This window comes from Colletes latitarsis, chromosome 3 (genome assembly GCF_051014445.1).
Source record: "Colletes latitarsis isolate SP2378_abdomen chromosome 3, iyColLati1, whole genome shotgun sequence".
NCBI lineage: Eukaryota > Metazoa > Arthropoda > Insecta > Hymenoptera > Colletidae > Colletes > Colletes latitarsis.
This window is the reverse complement of record NC_135136.1, coordinates 3,148,515-3,168,327: the sequence shown is the minus strand read 5'-3', so window position 1 is coordinate 3,168,327 and position 19,813 is coordinate 3,148,515.

Here is a 19,813-nt window from a genome sequence, read left to right as displayed (position 1 = left end):
AAACAGTCAATTAAACCTGGTTTGGATCAATATTTTTAGAGGATAACGCATGTTAGGTCTAGGTTAGCCCTGGGATTTTCACTCATCAGACTCATACTTTCGCATTCTTCACATACTTGTTGAACGGATCCTGGGTTTTTTCTGGTTTGGTTCACGTAGTAATGTGGTACCATACTGAAAGATTCAATTAAACCTGATCTAGATAAATATTTCAGAGCATAACGCATGTTAGGTCTGGGTTAGGTCTAGGATTTGCCCTCATCAGGCTCATACTTTCGCATATTTCTCATACTTCATGGCTAGATCCTGGGCTGTTTCTGGATTGTATCACGTAGTAATGTGGTACCACGCTGAAACAGTCAATTAAACCTGGTTTCGATCAATATTTTATAGGATAACGCAAGTTAGGTCTGGCTTAGGTCTGGGATTCGCCCTCATCAGACTCATACTTTCGCGTTTTTCACATACTTGTTGAACTGATCCTGGGCTTTTTCTGGTTTGGATCACGTAGTAATGTGGTACCACACTGAGACAGTCAATTAAACCTGGTCTTGATAAATATTTTAGAGGATAACGCATGTTAGGTCTAGGTTAGGTCTGGGATTTTCACTCATCAGACTCATACTTTCGCATTCTTCACATACTTGTTGAACGGATCCTGGGTTTTTTCTGGTTTGGATCACGTAGTAATGTGGGACCACACTGAAACAATCAATTAAACCTGGTCTTGATAAATATTTTAGAGGATAACGCATGTTAGGTCTGGGATAGGTCTGGGATTTGCCCTCATCAGACTCATACTTTCGCACACTTCACATACTCGTTGAACAGATCCTGGGTTATTTTCTGGTTTGGATCACATAGTAATGTGGTACCACACTGAAACAGTCGATTAAACCAGGTTTCGATCAATATTTTTGAGGATAACGCATGTTAGGTCTAGGTTAGGCCTGGGATTTTCACTCATCAGACTCATACTTTCGTATTCTTCTCATACTTGTTGAACGGATCCTGGGTTTTTTCTGGTTTGGATCACGTAGTAATGTGGTACCACACTGAAACAGTCGATTAAACCAGGTTTCGATCAATATTTTTGAGGATAACGCATGTTAGGTCTAGGTTAGGCCTGGGATTTTCACTCATCAGACTTATACTTTCGCATTCTTCACATACTTGTTGAACGGACCTGGGTTTTTTCTGGTTTGGATCACGTAGTAATGTGGGACCACACTGAAACAGTCAATTAAACCTGGTTTCGATCAATATATTAGAGAATAATTCATGTTAGGTCTAGGTTAGGTCTGGGATTTGCTCTCATCAGGCTCATTCTTTCGCATATTTCTCATACTTGATGGCTAGATCCTGGGCTTTTTCTGGATTGCATCACGTAGTATTGAAGTACAACACTGAAACAGTCAATTAAACCTGGTTTCCATCAATATCTTAGAGGACAACGCAAGTAAGGTCTGGGATAGGTCTGGGATTTGCCCACATCAGGCTCATACTTTCGCGTTTTTCACATACTTGTTGAACAGATCCTGGGTTTTTTCTGGTTTGGATCACGTAGTAGTGTGGTACCACACTGAAACAGTCCATTAAACCTGGTTTGGATCAACATTTTAGAGGATAACGCATGTTAGGTCTAGGTTAGGTCTGGGATTTTCAATCATCAGACTCATACTTTCGCATTCTTCACATACTTGTTGAACGGATCCTGGGTTTTTTCTGGTTTGGATCACGTATTAATGTGGGACCACACTGAAACAATCAATTAAACCTGGTCCTGATAAATATTTTAGAGGATAACGCATGTTAGGTCTGGGATAGGTCTGGGATTTGCCCTCATCAGACTCATACTTTCGCACACTTCACATACTCGTTGAACAGATCCTGTGTTATTTTCTGGTTTGGATCACATAGTAATGTGGTACCACACTGAAACAGTCGATTAAACCAGGTTTCGATCAATATTTTTGAGGATAACGCATGTTAGGTCTAGGTTAGCCCTGGGATTTTCACTCATCAGACTCATACTTTTTTTTTTTTTTTTTTTTTTTTTTTTTTTTTTTTTGTCGTGGGGAAAATCTTCGAAAGACTCCCTCCCACCTCCTTGGGGAGAGGTGGGAGGGGTGTGTGGGATTCCCCGCGCCCGTACAACGACAGGCGCGGGACCTACCCACTAAAAACCCCACGGTGACCCTTCGGCACGCTTTGGGAGGATACCGGGAATCGCTCGAAGCATTCTTCCGGTATCCTCCCCGTGCCCGCGCTTTCGCGCCCATCCCCCGGGGGGACAATCGGTCCCCCCAGTAGACACACTGCCTCATAGCGGCGGGACGGGGCCGCTCCATCCCGCCGCTATCCGTCCCGGGGCCGCGTTTAGTGGCGGCTGCGAGCCCCAACTCGCAACCGCCCGCGACCCCGTTTCCACCCCTCGGCAGCCGGGCGTTCATGGCCGCACCAGACCACCGAGGGTGCCTCCCCTTGCGTCGGACCGGTAGGTGGAGGCACTCCTACCCCCAACCAGTCCGACCCGGCGCCGCCTGGCGGGAGGAGGGTCCCCTCAGGACCCCCCTCCCAGCCTAGGTCATCCGCCACGCCGAGGCGGCCGCCCGCGACGCCTCGCGACCGGGCGACGACCTCGGGCCACCGCACGAGCGCGCGCTTCAGCACGCCGCTGAAGCTCGCACTCCCTCCCCGCGGCCTCCTTCTGCAACATTACGTTCTCGCAGAAGGAGGCCACGGCCCTCCACTTCTCCTCGCTGCCGAGCATGGCGCGCACCACGCCCGGCAGCGAGACATCCCGCCCGACGACGCCGACCAGGACACGGCGCTCCCCCTCCCACGCGGGGCATACCTCCAGGGTATGATCCGCCGTGTCCTGCTCAGCGTCGCAGTGGCAGCAACGCGCCGTCGGCTCCTTCCCTATCCGGCACAGGTATCTTCCGAAGCTGCCATGCCCGGAAAATACCTGTGCCAGCCGGTAGGTGAGGCTGCCATGGCCTCTGTCCAGCCACTCCTTCAGGAGTGGCCGAACAGCCCCGACAGTCCGGTGCCCCGCGGTTGGCAGAGCCAGCCGCTCCTGCCACGCGAGCAACACGGACTGCCGGGCCTGGCGCTTCAAATCGCCCCAAGCAGGTTCCTGCCCGCCCGGGACCGCCCCCACCCCCGCGCGACGGTCGACGCGGTGCCGGTACATCACCGCGTGCGACCGCGCGAGCAGGTCCATGGGCGGCATCCCCGCTAGAACCGTCGCCGCCTCATGTGACATGGTCCGATACCCGCGGACGACCCTGAGCGCCATGCGCCTCTGCACCCGACGCAGCATAGTCATGCTGCGCCGGGAGGCCGCCAGGTCGTCCGCCCAGACGGGGGCCCCGTATAGGGCCACCGACTGGACCATTGCCACATAGAGGCGACGAACTCGGCCCACCGGGCCCCCCAGGTTGGGCAGGATCCGGCCCAGAGCCGCAACCATCCTTTCCAACCGGGGGACCAGGCAGCGGAAATGCTTCTCGAAACGCCAGTGGCTATCGAGGATCAGCCCCAGATACCTGATCTGGGGCTTCACCTCGATGTCAGCCCCACCCACCCGAATCAGAGGGGGTGGCGGATCCTGCCGAGGTGAATGAAACGCAATCACCTCGGTCTTATGGACCGCCACCGTCATCCCCATCCCCCTGATCCGGTCGACGACGCGTTGCGACCCCTCCTCCGCGCGACGCATGGCCCTCCCCCAGTGCGCCCCGACGGCCAGCACCAGTGTGTCATCCGCATAACACACCGTGCTGACGCCGTCGGGGAGGCCGGCCCGCAACACCGAGTCGTACGCGATGTTCCACAGGAGTGGCCCGAGGACCGACCCCTGCGGAACACCGCAGTACACCTCCCTCCGCATATCACCATCCCGGCCCGGATACTCGATCCACCTGCCGCGGAGATAATCCCCGACGACCGCCCTGAGACAAGGGGGGACTCGATGATATTCGAGTCCCCTCCTTATCTCTTCCCAGGGGAGGGTGTTAAAGGCATTGGCAATATCCAAGGATATTGCCAATGCCACCCCTCCCCGGGAGACGGCCGCCTCCGAGAGGGCCCTCACACGACCTATCGCGTCGATAGTCGATCGGCCCCCCCGGAAACCGAACTGGCAGTCGGCCAGACCGGGATCACCCCGCGACAGGTGCTCGACGAGGCGGGCAGCAATCACACGCTCGAAGAGCTTGCCCACCTCGTCGAGGAGACAAATGGGCCGGTATGCGGAGGGAGACTCCGCGGGCCGACCCTCCTTCCGGAGGAGGACCATCCTCGCCACCTTCCAACTGGGGGGGAATCGCCCGTCCCTCAGGCAGCGGTCGAACAACCGCCTGAGGTCGGCCCCAAGGACGCCCTGGGTCAAGACCCAAACCCGGCCGGGCACACCATCCGGACCCGGGGCCGTGTTACGAACCCCGAGCCGTCTGATGGCCGCTGCCAGCTCCTCCTGCGTGACCCCCACCTCGGCCGTCCACTCCACTGGGACAGCCGCCGCCGCCGGAGGACGCGGTCCCCTCTCCCCAATTGGGAAGAGTGTATTGACCACGTCCTCCAGCAGCCGGGGGTCAAGACCCTCGGTGAGGGGGGGCGCCCACGGGCGGAGCTTATTCAGCACCACCTTATATGGGCGCCCCCATGGATCGTCATCAAGGGTCTGGAGGAGCTCCTTCCATGCCTGGGTCTTGGCCCGTTTGATGGCGGCCTGCAGAGCAACCCGCGCCACGCGGTATGCTCCATACAGGTCATCAGCTGCCCTCGCTCGCGCCACGCCGTCGCCTGTACGTTGACGACGGCGCGCGCGGGTGTACTGGCGTCGGGCGCGGACAGTCGCGACTCGCAACTCCGCGATCGCGTCCGACCACCAGTACACCGCCCGGCGAGGAGAAGCCCGCCCGACCCGAGGCATCGCCGCGTCGCAAATACCCGCGACCAATGCTCCGAGCCGGGCGACCTCCTCCTCTATGCTCGGCAACTCGGCCGCTCCCTGCGGCCAAGTTGCAGCGAGGGCAGCTGCCATCAGGGCGTCCTTGTCCAGGCGCCGAAGCGCCCAGCGGCGTGGTGGGGTGCCACGCAGGCGGCCGTGTCGGGATGCACTCGCGGCGGCAGAGACCTCCATCCGGATGTACCGGTGATCGGAGAGTGTCTCTGCCCCCGCGACCACGTGCCAACCCGACACCATGCGCACGGCGTTGGGGGTCGCGAATCCAACATCCACGATGGACCCCCCATATCGCCGCACGCATGTGTGCTCCGACCCCCGGTTCAATACCCGGAGGTCGAGCCCCGCCGCCCAATCGCCCAGGATCCCGCCGCGAACGGAGGTCCTGGGGGATCCCCAAGCCACCGACTTGGCATTAAAATCCCCCAGGACCAGCACCGGCCGGGCCGCGTAGCGCTGCACGCATGCCGCGACCTCGGCCAAGTACAGCTCGAACGCAGCGTGACCGCTACGGGGCGAAATGTAGCACCCCACCACAGCAACTCCCCCCCAACCCACGGCGACGAATCCCCGACCGCGCTCCAACAAGGAGAACGGTGGGGACCCGTCGCCCCCTCCCCATACCGTCGCCACCAAGCCGTCCGCGTCGCCCACCCAATGAGGGTGATCAGGGACGCGGTACGGCTCGGCGGCGACCGCCAGGCCAACCCCCCACTCCGCGAGGACTTGGGACATCAAGTCCTGTGCCGCGCGGCAGTGGTTGAGGTTGGCCTGGAGGAGGAGGCGGGGCGGCATTAATTAATGGCCGCGCCAGCCTCCTCCCGGCCGTCCGTCCCCGTAGCACCGTCCACCTCCATTGAGGACGATGCCACCGCCCTCGGCACCGGAGCCGGTGCAGCCCGCCTCTTCCTCTCCTTCCGGGAGGGGGGGGGAGCACTTCTTGCTCCCCACCCTGTGATCGGCTGGCCTCCCCATGTCCGCACACAGCGGGCAGTGGGGGGCCGCCGAGCACTGGCTCGCACGGTGCTCTTTGGCACCGCAGCGGTAACACTGACCGCTGCGGTCCACCGGCGAGGTGCACCACTGCCTCACGTGCCCCAATACGAGGCAGCGGTGACACTGGAGCGGGCGCGGCGCGAGGATTTCCACTCGCGCCGAAACCCACCCCACCAACACCCTCCCGGATTCCGCCACCTTACGGGCGGCGGAGAGGGGGCACCGGGCCCACACCGACCCGAGGCCGGAGGGCGACCTGCGGATCTCTCCGATCCGCAGGTCCTCCACAGGACAGTCCCCCGCCCTCGCAAGGGCACGGGACACATCCTGTGCGCTGACCGAGTCGTCCAGCCCACAAACGCGCATCTCCGTGCGCTTCGTGGGCCGGGCGACCCGGACACCTCGCTCGCCCAGCTGCTCCCGGAGCCTCTGGGCGAGACGATCCGCCTTCGCGCCGCCTTCTGCACCGGGGATCTCCAGCAAGAGACCCCCGGTCACGGCCCTCTTCGCCCTCACGGAGGCGATGCCCAGCTCTTCCAGGGAGATATTCTCCCTGGCGAGCTGCATCGCCTCCGCGAAGGTCAGGTCGCCCCCCTGCGCAACGGTCAGCGTCACCGCTGCCGTTTTTGGGGGACGACCTGGTCGTGCCTTCCCGACCTTCGCGGCCTTTACCTTGGCCGCCGGCGGCGGAGGCGGAGGCTGCGGTTGCGAGGCCTTCCTCGCCGCCCGCTTCGCCTTCCGCCCCACAACCTCACTCCACGCCACCCCCCCTTGGGAGGGTGCTGTGGAGGACGCGACCACCGCGACCACGGGTACACCACCCCCCTTGGGGGTCGCGACCCGGGGCCCTGGTGCCGCAACGCTGGGCGGAGCCTTCACTCCGCCCTTCTTTGCCTTCCCCGACTGTACCGGAACAGGTCGGGGAGGCACCGCCTTCCTGCTGACCGCTCTTCCGGCGAGGAGCTCCTCCCGGAAGGCGGCCAGCTTGCCATCAATCATGTCCCCAATCCTCCTCAGAAGATCGTCTTTTGAAGAGGACGGGGACTTCTTCACGGGCGGAGTGCGGGTGGAGGGGCCCGCGGTGCCCCGCACCACTGCCGCCGCACTCCGCTTATTTACCTCCGCCGAGGGACGCGGCGGTGGAGGAGGAGGGAGGATGGGAGGGAGGGCCGCGCTGTTCCACAGCGCCTCTGCCCTCCTCCGCCCCTGTCGCTCCTCCTCCAACAGGAGCTGCAGACGGGCGTTCCGCCCTCTGAGCTCCCGCGCCGCCTCCCTCATTTCCTCCGCCGCGGCCTTCAGGGCCTCCGCGCCACCGCTTTTCTGCCCCTTAAAGGCGCAGGCAGCGGCGACTTTCTCCACCCGCCTCAGGGACGAGGAGATCCTCTCCGATATATCCTCGGTCACCTCGTCCCTGAGGCAACTCAGCCTCACCGACGGGCTCATCGCCCCGCCCACCTCGACGACGGCCTGCCCCGTCCTCTTCCTCTTAGAGCCTATGTGGCTCGTGCTGGAGGAGAAGGACGAGACCGACGCCGTCTCGTCGTCCTCCTCCACCCTCCACGAAGCCGGACCTGGCGCTGAGTGGGGCGCGAGCGCCGCCACCCTAACCCCAACCCCGTCTCCGTCCTCCCCAACCGACAAAACCCGCCCCATCCCCATTTTATTTTCTGTGTCCATAATAGTCCCACGAGATGGTCGGAAATAAAGGTCCACCCGGGCAGAGCCGCCTTACCCGGGTAAGCCTAATACTCCGGGGGTTCGGCAGGTTCCCCGGAGGTGGTCGCTTGGGATTGGGCCTTCTCCCCCAACCATGCATCCCATCGCCGCGCACCATAGCTTAGGATTGGAGGGCGATTTTATAGAGTCGCCATACTCGTGGCCCAGGCGGTTAAGCCAAGACCCCCGTTCCTCCTGCCGTCACGTACCATTCACAAAACCAATAGGGAATTGTGAATGGGTCGTTGTGACGACCAACAGGAGGCTTACGGTGTGTGTATGACTCGGGTACCCCGGGTTCGTTAAGCCCGTACTGCAGCTGAAAGGCTGGCAGCCCCTGAGGGAATCAGACTCATACTTTCGCATTCTTCACATACTTGTTGAACGGATCCTGGGTTTTTTCTGGTTTGGTTCACGTAGTAATGTGGTACCACACTGAAAGATTCAATTAAACCTGATCTTGATAAATATTTCAGAGTATAACGCATGTTAGGTCTGGGTTAGGTCTAGGATTTGCCCTCATCAGGCTCATACTTTCGCATATTTCTCATACTTCATGGCTAGATCCTGGGCTGTTTCTGGATTGTATCACGTAGTAATGTGGTACCACGCTGAAACAGTCAATTAAACCTGGTTTCGATCAATATTTTAGAGGATAACGCAAGTTAGGTCTGGCATAGGTCTGGGATTCGCCCTCATCAGACTCATACTTTCGCGTTTTTCACATACTTGTTGAACTGATCCTGGGCTTTTTCTGGTTTGGATCACGTAGTAATGTGGTACCACACTGAGACAGTCAATTAAACCTGGTCTTGATAAATATTTTAGAGGATAACGCATGTTAGGTCTAGGTTAGGTCTGGGATTTTCACTCATCAGACTCATACTTTCGCATTCTTCACATACTTGTTGAACGGATCCTGGGTTTCTTCTGGTTTGGATCACGTAGTAATGTGGGACCACACTGAAACAATCAATTAAACCTGGTCTTAATAAATATTTTAGAGGATAACGCATGTTAGGTCTGGGATAGGTCTGGGATTTTCCCTCATCAGACTCATACTTTCGCACACTTCACATACTCGTTGAACAGATCCTGGGTTTTCTCTGGTTTGGATCACGTAGTAATGTGGGACCACACTGAAACAGTCAATTAAACCTGGTTTCGATCAATATATTAGAGAATAATTCATGTTAGGTCTAGGTTAGGTCTGGGATTTGCTCTCATCAGGCTCATTCTTTCGCATATTTCTCATACTTGATGGCTAGATCCTGGGCTTTTTCTGGATTGCATCACGTAGTATTGAAGTACAACACTGAAACAGTCAATTAAACCTGGTTTCCATCAATATCTTAGAGGACAACGCAAGTTAGGTCTGGGATAGGTCTGGGATTTGCCCACATCAGGCTCATACTTTCGCGATTTTCACATACTTGTTGAACAGATCCTGGGTTATTTTCTGGTTTGGATCGCATAGTAATGTGGTACCACACTGAAACAGTCGATTAAACCAGGTTTCGATCAATATTTTTGAGGATAACGCATGTTAGGTCTAGGTTAGGCCTGGGATTTTCACTCATCAGACTCATACTTTCGCATTCTTCACATACTTGTTGAACGGACCTGGGTTTTTTCTGGTTTGGATCACGTATTAATGTGGGACCACACTGAAACAATCAATTAAACCTGGTCTTGATAAATATTTTAGAGGATAACGCATGTTAGGTCTGGGATAGGTCTGGGATTTGCTCTCATCAGACTCATACTTTCGCACACTTCACATACTCGTTGAACAGATCCTGTGTTATTTTCTGGTTTGGATCACATAGTAATGTGGTACCACACTGAAACAGTCGATTAAACCAGGTTTCGATCAATATTTTTGAGGATAACGCATGTTAGGTCTAGGTTAGGCCTGGGATTTTCACTCATCAGACTCATACTTTCGTATTCTTCTCATACTTGTTGAACGGATCCTGGGTTTTTTCTGGTTTGGATCACGTAGTAATGTGGTACCACACTGAAACAGTCGATTAAACCAGGTTTCGATCAATATTTTTGAGGATAACGCATGTTAGGTCTAGGTTAGGCCTGGGATTTTCACTCATCAGACTCATACTTTCGCATTCTTCACATACTTGTTGAACGGACCTGGGTTTTTTCTGGTTTGGATCACGTAGTAATGTGGGACCACACTGAAACAGTCAATTAAACCTGGTTTCGATCAATATATTAGAGAATAATTCATGTTAGGTCTAGGTTAGGTCTGGGATTTGCTCTCATCAGGCTCATTCTTTCGCATATTTCTCATACTTGATGGCTAGATCCAGGGCTTTTTCTGGATTGCATCACGTAGTATTGAAGTACAACACTGAAACAGTCAATTAAACCTGGTTTCCATCAATATCTTAGAGGACAACGCAAGTAAGGTCTGGGATAGGTCTGGGATTTGCCCACATCAGGCTCATACTTTCGCGTTTTTCACATACTTGTTGAACAGATCCTGGGTTTTTTCTGGTTTGGATCACGTAGTAGTGTGGTACCACACTGAAACAGTCCATTAAACCTGGTTTGGATCAACATTTTAGAGGATAACGCATGTTAGGTCTAGGTTAGGTCTGGGATTTTCAATCATCAGACTCATACTTTCGCATTCTTCACATACTTGTTGAACGGATCCTGGGTTTTTTCTGGTTCGGATCACGTATTAATGTGGGACCACACTGAAACAATCAATTAAACCTGGTCTTGATAAATATATTAGAGGATAACGCATGTTAGGTCTGGGATAGGTCTGGGATTTGCCCTCATCAGACTCATACTTTCGCACACTTCACATACTCGTTGAACAGATCCTGTGTTATTTTCTGGTTTGGATCACATAGTAATGTGGTACCACACTGAAACAGTCGATTAAACCAGGTTTCGATCAATATTTTTGAGGATAACGCATGTTAGGTCTAGGTTAGCCCTGGGATTTTCACTCATCAGACTCATACTTTCGCATTCTTCACATACTTGTTGAACGGATCCTGGGTTTTTTCTGGTTTGGTTCACGTAGTAATGTGGTACCACACTGAAAGATTCAATTAAACCTGATCTTGATAAATATTTCAGAGTATAACGCATGTTAGGTCTGGGTTAGGTCTAGGATTTGCCCTCATCAGGCTCATACTTTCGCATATTTCTCATACTTCATGGCTAGATCCTGGGCTGTTTCTGGATTGTATCACGTAGTAATGTGGTACCACGCTGAAACAGTCAATTAAACCTGGTTTCGATCAATATTTTAGAGGATAACGCAAGTTAGGTCTGGCATAGGTCTGGGATTCGCCCTCATCAGACTCATACTTTCGCGTTTTTCACATACTTGTTGAACTGATCCTGGGCTTTTTCTGGTTTGGATCACGTAGTAATGTGGTACCACACTGAGACAGTCAATTAAACCTGGTCTTGATAAATATTTTAGAGGATAACGCATGTTAGGTCTAGGTTAGGTCTGGGATTTTCACTCATCAGACTCATACTTTCGCATTCTTCACATACTTGTTGAACGGATCCTGGGTTTCTTCTGGTTTGGATCACGTAGTAATGTGGGACCACACTGAAACAATCAATTAAACCTGGTCTTAATAAATATTTTAGAGGATAACGCATGTTAGGTCTGGGATAGGTCTGGGATTTTCCCTCATCAGACTCATACTTTCGCACACTTCACATACTCGTTGAACAGATCCTGGGTTATTTTCTGGTTTGGATCACATAGTAATGTGGTACCACACTGAAACAGTCGATTAAACCAGGTTTCGATCAATATTTTTGAGGATAACGCATGTTAGGTCTAGGTTAGGCCTGGGATTTTCACTCATCAGACTCATACTTTCGTATTCTTCTCATACTTGTTGAACGGATCCTGGGTTTTTTCTGGTTTGGATCACGTAGTAATGTGGTACAACACTGAAACAGTCAACTAAACCTGGTTTTGATCAATATTTTATAGAATAATTCATGTTAGGTCCAGGTTAGGTCTGGGATTTGCTCTCATCAGGCTCTTTCTTTCGCATATTTCTCATACTTGATGGCTAGATCCTGGGCTTTTTCTGGATTGCATAACGTAGTAATGAAGTACAACACTGAAACAGTCAATTAAACCTGGATTCCATCAATATCTTAGAGGACAACGCAAGTTAGGTCTGGGATAGGTCTGGGATTTGCCCACTTCAGGCTCATACTTTCGCGTTTTTCACATACTCGTTGAACAGATCCTGGGTTATTTTCTGGTTTGGATCGCATAGTAATGTGGTACCACACTGAAACAGTCGATTAAACCAGGTTTCGATCAATATTTTTGAGGATAACGCATGTTAGGTCTAGGTTAGGCCTGGGATTTTCACTCATCAGACTCATACTTTCGCATTCTTCACATACTTGTTGAACGGACCTGGGTTTTCTCTGGTTTGGATCACGTAGTAATGTGGGACCACACTGAAACAGTCAATTAAACCTGGTTTCGATCAATATATTAGAGAATAATTCATGTTAGGTCTAGGTTAGGTCTGGGATTTGCTCTCATCAGGCTCATTCTTTCGCATATTTCTCATACTTGATGGCTAGATCCTGCGCTTTTTCTGGATTGCATCACGTAGTATTGAAGTACAACACTGAAACAGTCAATTAAACCTGGTTTCCATCAATATCTTAGAGGACAACGCAAGTTAGGTCTGGGATAGGTCTGGGATTTGCCCACATCAGGCTCATACTTTCGCGATTTTCACATACTTGTTGAACAGATCCTGGGTTTTTTCTGGTTTGGATCACGTAGTAGTGTGGTACCACACTGAAACAGTCCATTAAACCTGGTTTGGATCAACATTTTAGAGGATAACGCATGTTAGGTCTAGGTTAGGTCTGGGATTTTCACTCATCAGACTCATACTTTCGCATTCTTCACATACTTGTTGAACGGATCCTGGGTTTTTTCTGGTTTGGATCACGTATTAATGTGGGACCACACTGAAACAATCAATTAAACCTGGTCTTGATAAATATTTTAGAGGATAACGCATGTTAGGTCTGGGATAGGTCTGGGATTTGCTCTCATCAGACTCATACTTTCGCACACTTCACATACTCGTTGAACAGATCCTGTGTTATTTTCTGGTTTGGATCACATAGTAATGTGGTACCACACTGAAACAGTCGATTAAACCAGGTTTCGATCAATATTTTTGAGGATAACGCATGTTAGGTCTAGGTTAGGCCTGGGATTTTCACTCATCAGACTCATATTTTCGTATTCTTCTCATACTTGTTGAACGGATCCTGGGTTTTTTCTGGTTTGGATCACGTAGTAATGTGGTACCACACTGAAACAGTCAATTAAACCTGGATTTGATCAATATTTTAGAGAATAATTCATGTTAGGTCTAGGTTAGGTCTGGGATTTGCTCTCATCAGGCTCATTCTTTCGCATATTTCTCATACTTGATGGCTAGATCCTGGGCTTTTTCTGGATTGCATCACGTAGTAATGAAGTACAACACTGAAACAGTCAATTAAACCTGGTTTCCATCAATATCTTAGAGGACAACGCAAGTTAGGTCTGGGATAGGTCTGGGATTTGCCCACATCAGGCTCATACTTTCGCGTTTTTCACATACTTGTTGAAGAGATCCTGGGTTTTTTCTGGTTTGGATCACGTAGTAGTGTGGTACCACACTGAAACAGTCCATTAAACCTGGTTTGGATCAACATTTTAGAGGATAACGCATGTTAGGTCTAGGTTAGGTCTGGGATTTTCACTCATCAGACTCATACTTTCGCATTCTTCACATACTTGTTGAACTGATCCTGGGTTTTTACTGGTTTGGATCACGTAGTAATGTGGTACCACACTGAAACAGTCGATTAAACCTGGTCTCGATCAATATTTTAGAGCATAATTCATGTTAGGTCTAGGTTAGGTCTGGGATTTGCTCCACATCAGGCTCATTCTTTCGCATATTACTAATACTTGATGGCTACATCCTCGGCTGTTTCTTGATTGTATTACGTAGTAATGTGGTACCACGCTGAAACAGTCAATTAAACCTGGTTTCGATCAATATTTTAGAGGATAACGCAAGTTAGGTCTGCCATAGGTCTGGGATTCGCCCTCATCAGACTCATACTTTCGCGTTTTTCACATACTTGTTGAACTGATCCTGGGCTTTTTCTGGTTTGGATCACGTAGTAATGTGGTACCACACTGAGACAGTCAATTAAACCTGGTCTTGATAAATATTTTAGAGGATAACGTATGTTAGGTCTAGGTTAGGTCTGGGATTTTCACTCATCAGACTCATACTTTCGCATTCTTCACATACTTGTTGAACGGATCCTGGGTTTTTTCTGGTTTGGATCACGTAGTAATGTGGGACCACACTGAAACAATCAATTAAACCTGGTCTTGATAAATATTTTAGAGGATAACGCATGTTAGGTCTGGGATAGGTCTGGGATTTGCCCTCATCAGACTCATACTTTCGCACACTTCACATACTCGTTGAACAGATCCTGGGTTATTTTCTGGTTTGGATCACATAGTAATGTGGTACCACACTGAAACAGTCGATTAAACCAGGTTTCGATCAATATTTTTGAGGATAACGCATGTTAGGTCTAGGTTAGGCCTGGGATTTTCACTCATCAGACTATTACTTTCGCATTCTTCACATACTTGTTGAACGGATCCTGGGTTTTTTCTGGTTTGGATCTCGTAGTAATGTGGGACCACACGGAAACAGTCAATTAAACCTGGTTTCGATCAATATATTAGAGAATAATTCATGTTAGGTTTAGGTTAGGTCTGGGATTTGCTCCCATCAGGCTCATTCTTTCGCATATTTCTCATACTTGATGGCTAGATCCTGGGCGTTTTCTGGATTGCATCACGTAGTAATGAAGTACAACACTGAAACAGTCAATTAAACCTGGTTTCCATCAATATCTTAGAGGACAACGCAAGTTAGGTCTGGGATAGGTCTGGGATTTGCCCACATCAGGCTCATACTTTCGCGTTTTTCACATACTTGTTGAAGAGATCCTGGGTTTTTTCTGGTTTGGATCACGTAGTAGTGTGGTACCACACTGAAACAGTCCATTAAACCTGGTTTGGATCAATATTTTTTGAGGATAACGCATGTTAGGTCTAGGTTAGGCCTGGGATTTTCACTCATCAGACTCATACTTTCGTATTCTTCTCATACTTGTTGAACGGATCCTGGGATTTTTCTGGTTTGGATCACGTAGTAATGTGGTACCACACTGAAACAGTCAATTAAACCTGGTTTTGATCAATATTTTAGAGAATAATTCATGTTAGGTCTAGGTTAGGTCTGGGATTTGCTCTCATCAGGCTCTTTCTTTCGCATATTTCTCATACTTGATGGCTAGATCCTGGGCTTTTTCTGGATTGCATAACGTAGTAATGAAGTACAACACTGAAACAGTCAATTAAACCTGGATTCCATCAATATCTTAGAGGACAACGCAAGTTAGGTCTGGGATAGGTCTGGGATTTGCCCACATCAGGCTCATACTTTCGCGTTTTTCACATACTCGTTGAACAGATCCTGGGTTATTTTCTGGTTTGGATCGCATAGTAATGTGGTACCACACTGAAACAGTCGATTAAACCAGGTTTCGATCAATATTTTTGAGGATAACGCATGTTAGGTCTGGGTTAGGTCTAGGATTTGCCCTCGTCAGGCTCATACTTTCGCATATTTCTCATACTTCATGGCTAGATCCTGGGCTATTTCTGGATTGTATCACGTAGTAATGTGGTACCACACAGAAACAGTCAATTAAACCTGGTTTCGATCAATATTTTAGAGGATAACGCTAGTTAGGTCTGGGATAGGTCTGGGATTTTCCCTCATCAGGCTCATACTTTCGCGTTTTTCACATACTTGTTGAACAGATCCTTGGTTTTTTTCTGGATTGGGTCACGTAGTAGTGTGGCACCACACTGAAACAGTCGATTAAACCTGGTTTCGATCAATGTTTTTGAGGATAACGCATGTTAGGTCTAGGTTAGGCATGGGATTTTCACTCATCAGACTATTACTTTCGCATTCTTCACATACTTGTTGAACGGATCCTGGGTTTTTTCTGGTTTGGATCTCGTAGTAATGTGGGACCACACTGAAACAGTCAATTAAACCTGGTTTCCATCAATATCTTAGAGGACAACGCAAGTTAGGTCTGGGATAGGTCTGGGATTTGCCCACATCAGGCTCATACTTTCGCGTTTTTCACATACTTGTTGAAGAGATCCTGGGTTTTTTCTGGTTTGGATCACGTAGTAGTGTGGTACCACACTGAAACAGTCCATTAAACCTGGTTTGGATCAATATTTTTAGAGGATAATGCATTTTAGGTCTAGGTTAGCCCTGGGATTTTCACTCATCAGACTCATACTTTCGCATTCTTCACATACTTGTTGAACGGGTCCTGGGTTTTTTCTGGTTTGGTTCACGTAGTAATGTGGTACCACACTGAAACAGTCAATTAAACCTGGTCTTGATAAATATTTTAGAGGATAACGCATGTTAGGTCTAGGTTAGGTCTGGGATTTTCACTCATCAGACTCATACTTTCGCATTCTTCACATATTTGTTGAACGGATCCTGGGTTTTTTCTGGTTTGGATCACGTAGTAATGTGGGACCACACTGATACAATCAATTAAACCTGGTCTTGATAAATATTTTAGAGGATAACGCATGTTAGGTCTAGGATAGGTCTGGGATTTGCCCTCATCAGACTCATACTTTCGCACACTTCACATACTCGTTGAACAGATCCTGGGTTATTTTCTGGTTTGGATCACATAGCAATGTGGTACCACACTGAAACAGTCGATTAAACCAGGTTTCGATCAATATTTTTGAGGATAACGCATGTTAGGTCTAGGTTAGGCCTGGGATTTTCACTCATCAGACTCATAATTTCGTATTCTTCTCATACTTGTTGAACGGATCCTGGGCTTTTTCTAGTTTGGATCACGTAGTAATGTGGTACCACACGGAAACAGTCAATTAAACCTGGTTTTGATCAATATTTTAGAGAATAATTCATGTTAGGTCTAGGTTAGGTCTGGGATTTGCTCTCATCAGGCTCATTCTTTCGCATATTTCTCATACTTGATGGCTAGATCCTGGGCTTTTTCTGGATTGCATAACGTAGTAATGAAGTACAACACTGAAACAGTCAATTAAACCTGGATTCCATCAATATCTTAGAGGACAACGCAAGTTAGGTCTGGGATAGGTCTGGGATTTGCCCACATCAGGCTCATACATTCGCGTTTTTCACATACTCGTTGAACAGATCCTGGGTTATTTTCTGGTTTGGATCGCATAGTAATGTGGTACCACACTGAAACAGTCGATTAAACCAGGTTTCGATCAATATTTTTGAGGATAACGCATGTTAGGTCTAGGTTAGGCCTGGGATTTTCACTCATCAGACTCATAATTTCGTATTCTTCTCATACTTGTTGAACGGATCCTGGGCTTTTTCTGGATTGCATCACGTAGTAATGTGGTACCACACTGAAACAGTCGATTAAACCTGGTTTCGATCAATATTTTAGAGGATAACGCATCTTAGGTCTGGGTTAGGTCTAAGATTTGCCCTCATCAGGCTCACAGTTTCGCGTTTTTCACATACTTGTTGAACAGATCCTGGGTTTTTTCTGGTTTGGATCACGAAGTAGTGTGGTACCACACTGAAACAGTCCATTAAACCTGGTTTCGCTCAATATTTTAGGGGATAACGCATGTTAGGTCTAGGTTAGGTCTGGGATTTGCTCTCAGCAGGCTCATTCTTTCGCATATTTCTCATACATGTTGAACAGATCCTGGGTTTTTTCTGGTTTGGATCACGTAGTAATGTGGTACCACACTGAAACAGTCGATTAAACCTGGTTTCGATCCATATTTTAGAGGATAACGGAAGCTAGGTCTGGGATAGGTCTGGGATTTGCCCTCATCAGGCTCATACTTTCGCATTCTTCACATACTTGTTGAACTGATCCTGGGTTTTTTTCTGGTTTGGATCACGTAGTAATGTGGTACCACACTGAAACAGTCGATTAAACCTGGTTTCGATCAATATTTTAGAGGATAACGCATGTTAGGTCTAGGTTAGCCCTGGGATTTTCACTCATCGGACTCATACTTTCGCATTCTTCACATACTTGTTGAACTGATCCTGGGTTTTTTCTGGTTTGGATCACGTTGTAATGTGGTACCACACTGAAACAGTCGATTAAACCTGGTTTCGATCAATATTTTAGAGGATAACGCATGTTAGGTCTAGGTAAGGCCTGGGATTTTCATTTATCAGACTCATACTTTCGCATTCTTCACATACTTGTTGAACGGATTCTGGGTTTTTTTCTGGTTTGGGTCACGTAGTAGTGTGATACCACACTGAAACAGTCGATTAAACCTGGTTTCGATCACTATTTTAGAGGATAACGCATGTTAGGTCTAGGATAGCCCTGGGATTTTCACTCATCAGACTCATACTTTCGCATTCTTCACATACTTGTTGAACTGATCCTGGGTTTTTTCTGGTTTGGATCACGTAGTAATGTGGTACCACACTGATACAGTCGATTAAACCTGGTTTCGATCAATATTTTAGAGGATAACGCATGTTAGGTCTAGGTTAGCCCTGGGATTTTCACTCATCAGACTCATACTTTCGCATTCTTCACATACTTGTTGAACTGATCCTGGGTTTTTTCTGGTTTGGATCACGTTGTAATGTGGTACCACACTGAAACAGTTGATTAAACCTGGTTTCGATCAATATTTTAGAGGATAACGCATGTTAGGTCTAGGTAAGGCCTGGGATTTTCATTTATCAGACTCATACTTTCGCATTCTTCACATACTTGTTGAACGGATTCTGGGTTTTTTTCTGGTTTGGGTCACGTAGTAGTGTGATACCACACTGAAACAGTCGATTAAACCTGGTTTCGATCACTATTTTAGAGGATAACGCATGTTAGGTCTAGGATAGCCCTGGGATTTTCACTCATCAGACTCATACTTTCGCATTCTTCACATACTTGTTGAACTGATCCTGGGTTTTTTCTGGTTTGGATCACATAGTAATGTGGAACCACACTGAAACAGTCGATTAAACCAGGTTTCAATCAATATTTTAGAGGATAACGCATGTTAGGTCTAGGTTAGGCCTGGGATTTTCACTCATCAGACTCATACTTTCGCACACTTCACATACTCCTTGAACGGATCCTGGGTTTTTTCTGGTTTGGATCACGTAGTAATGTGGGACCACACTGAAACAGTCAATTATACCTGGTTTCGATCAATATTTTAGAGAATAATTCATGTTAGGTCTAGGTTAGGTCTGGGATTTGCTCTCATCAGGCGCTTTCTTTCGCATATTTCTCATACATGTTGAACAGATCCTGGGATTTTTCTGGTATGGAACCCGTAGTAATGTGGGACCACACTGAAACAATCAATTAAACCTGGTCTTGATAAATATTTTAGAGGATAACGCTTGTTAGGTCTGGGTTAGGTCTAGGATTTGCCCTCATCAGGCTCATACTTTCGCAAATTTCTCATACTTCATGGCTAGATCCTGGGCAGTTTCTGGATTGTATCACGTAGTAATGTGGTACCACGCTGAAACAGTCAATTAAACCTGGTTTCGAACAATATTTTAGAGGATAACGCAAGTTAGGTCTGGGATAGGTCTAGGATTTGCCCTCATCAGGCTCTTACTTTCGCATATTTCTCATACTTCATGGCTAGATCCTGGGCAATTTCTGGATTGGATCACGTAGTAAAGTGGTACCACACTGAAACATTCAATGAAACCTGGTCTGGATAAATATTTTAGAGGATGACGCATCTTAGGTCTGGGTTAGGTGTAAGATTTGCCCTCATCAGGCTCACAGTTTCGCGTTTTTCACATTCTTGATGAACAGATCCTGGGTTTTGTCTGGTTTGGATCACGAAGTAGTGTGGTACCACACTGAAACAGTCCATTATACCTGGTTTCACTCAATATTTTAGAGGATAACGCATGTTAGGTC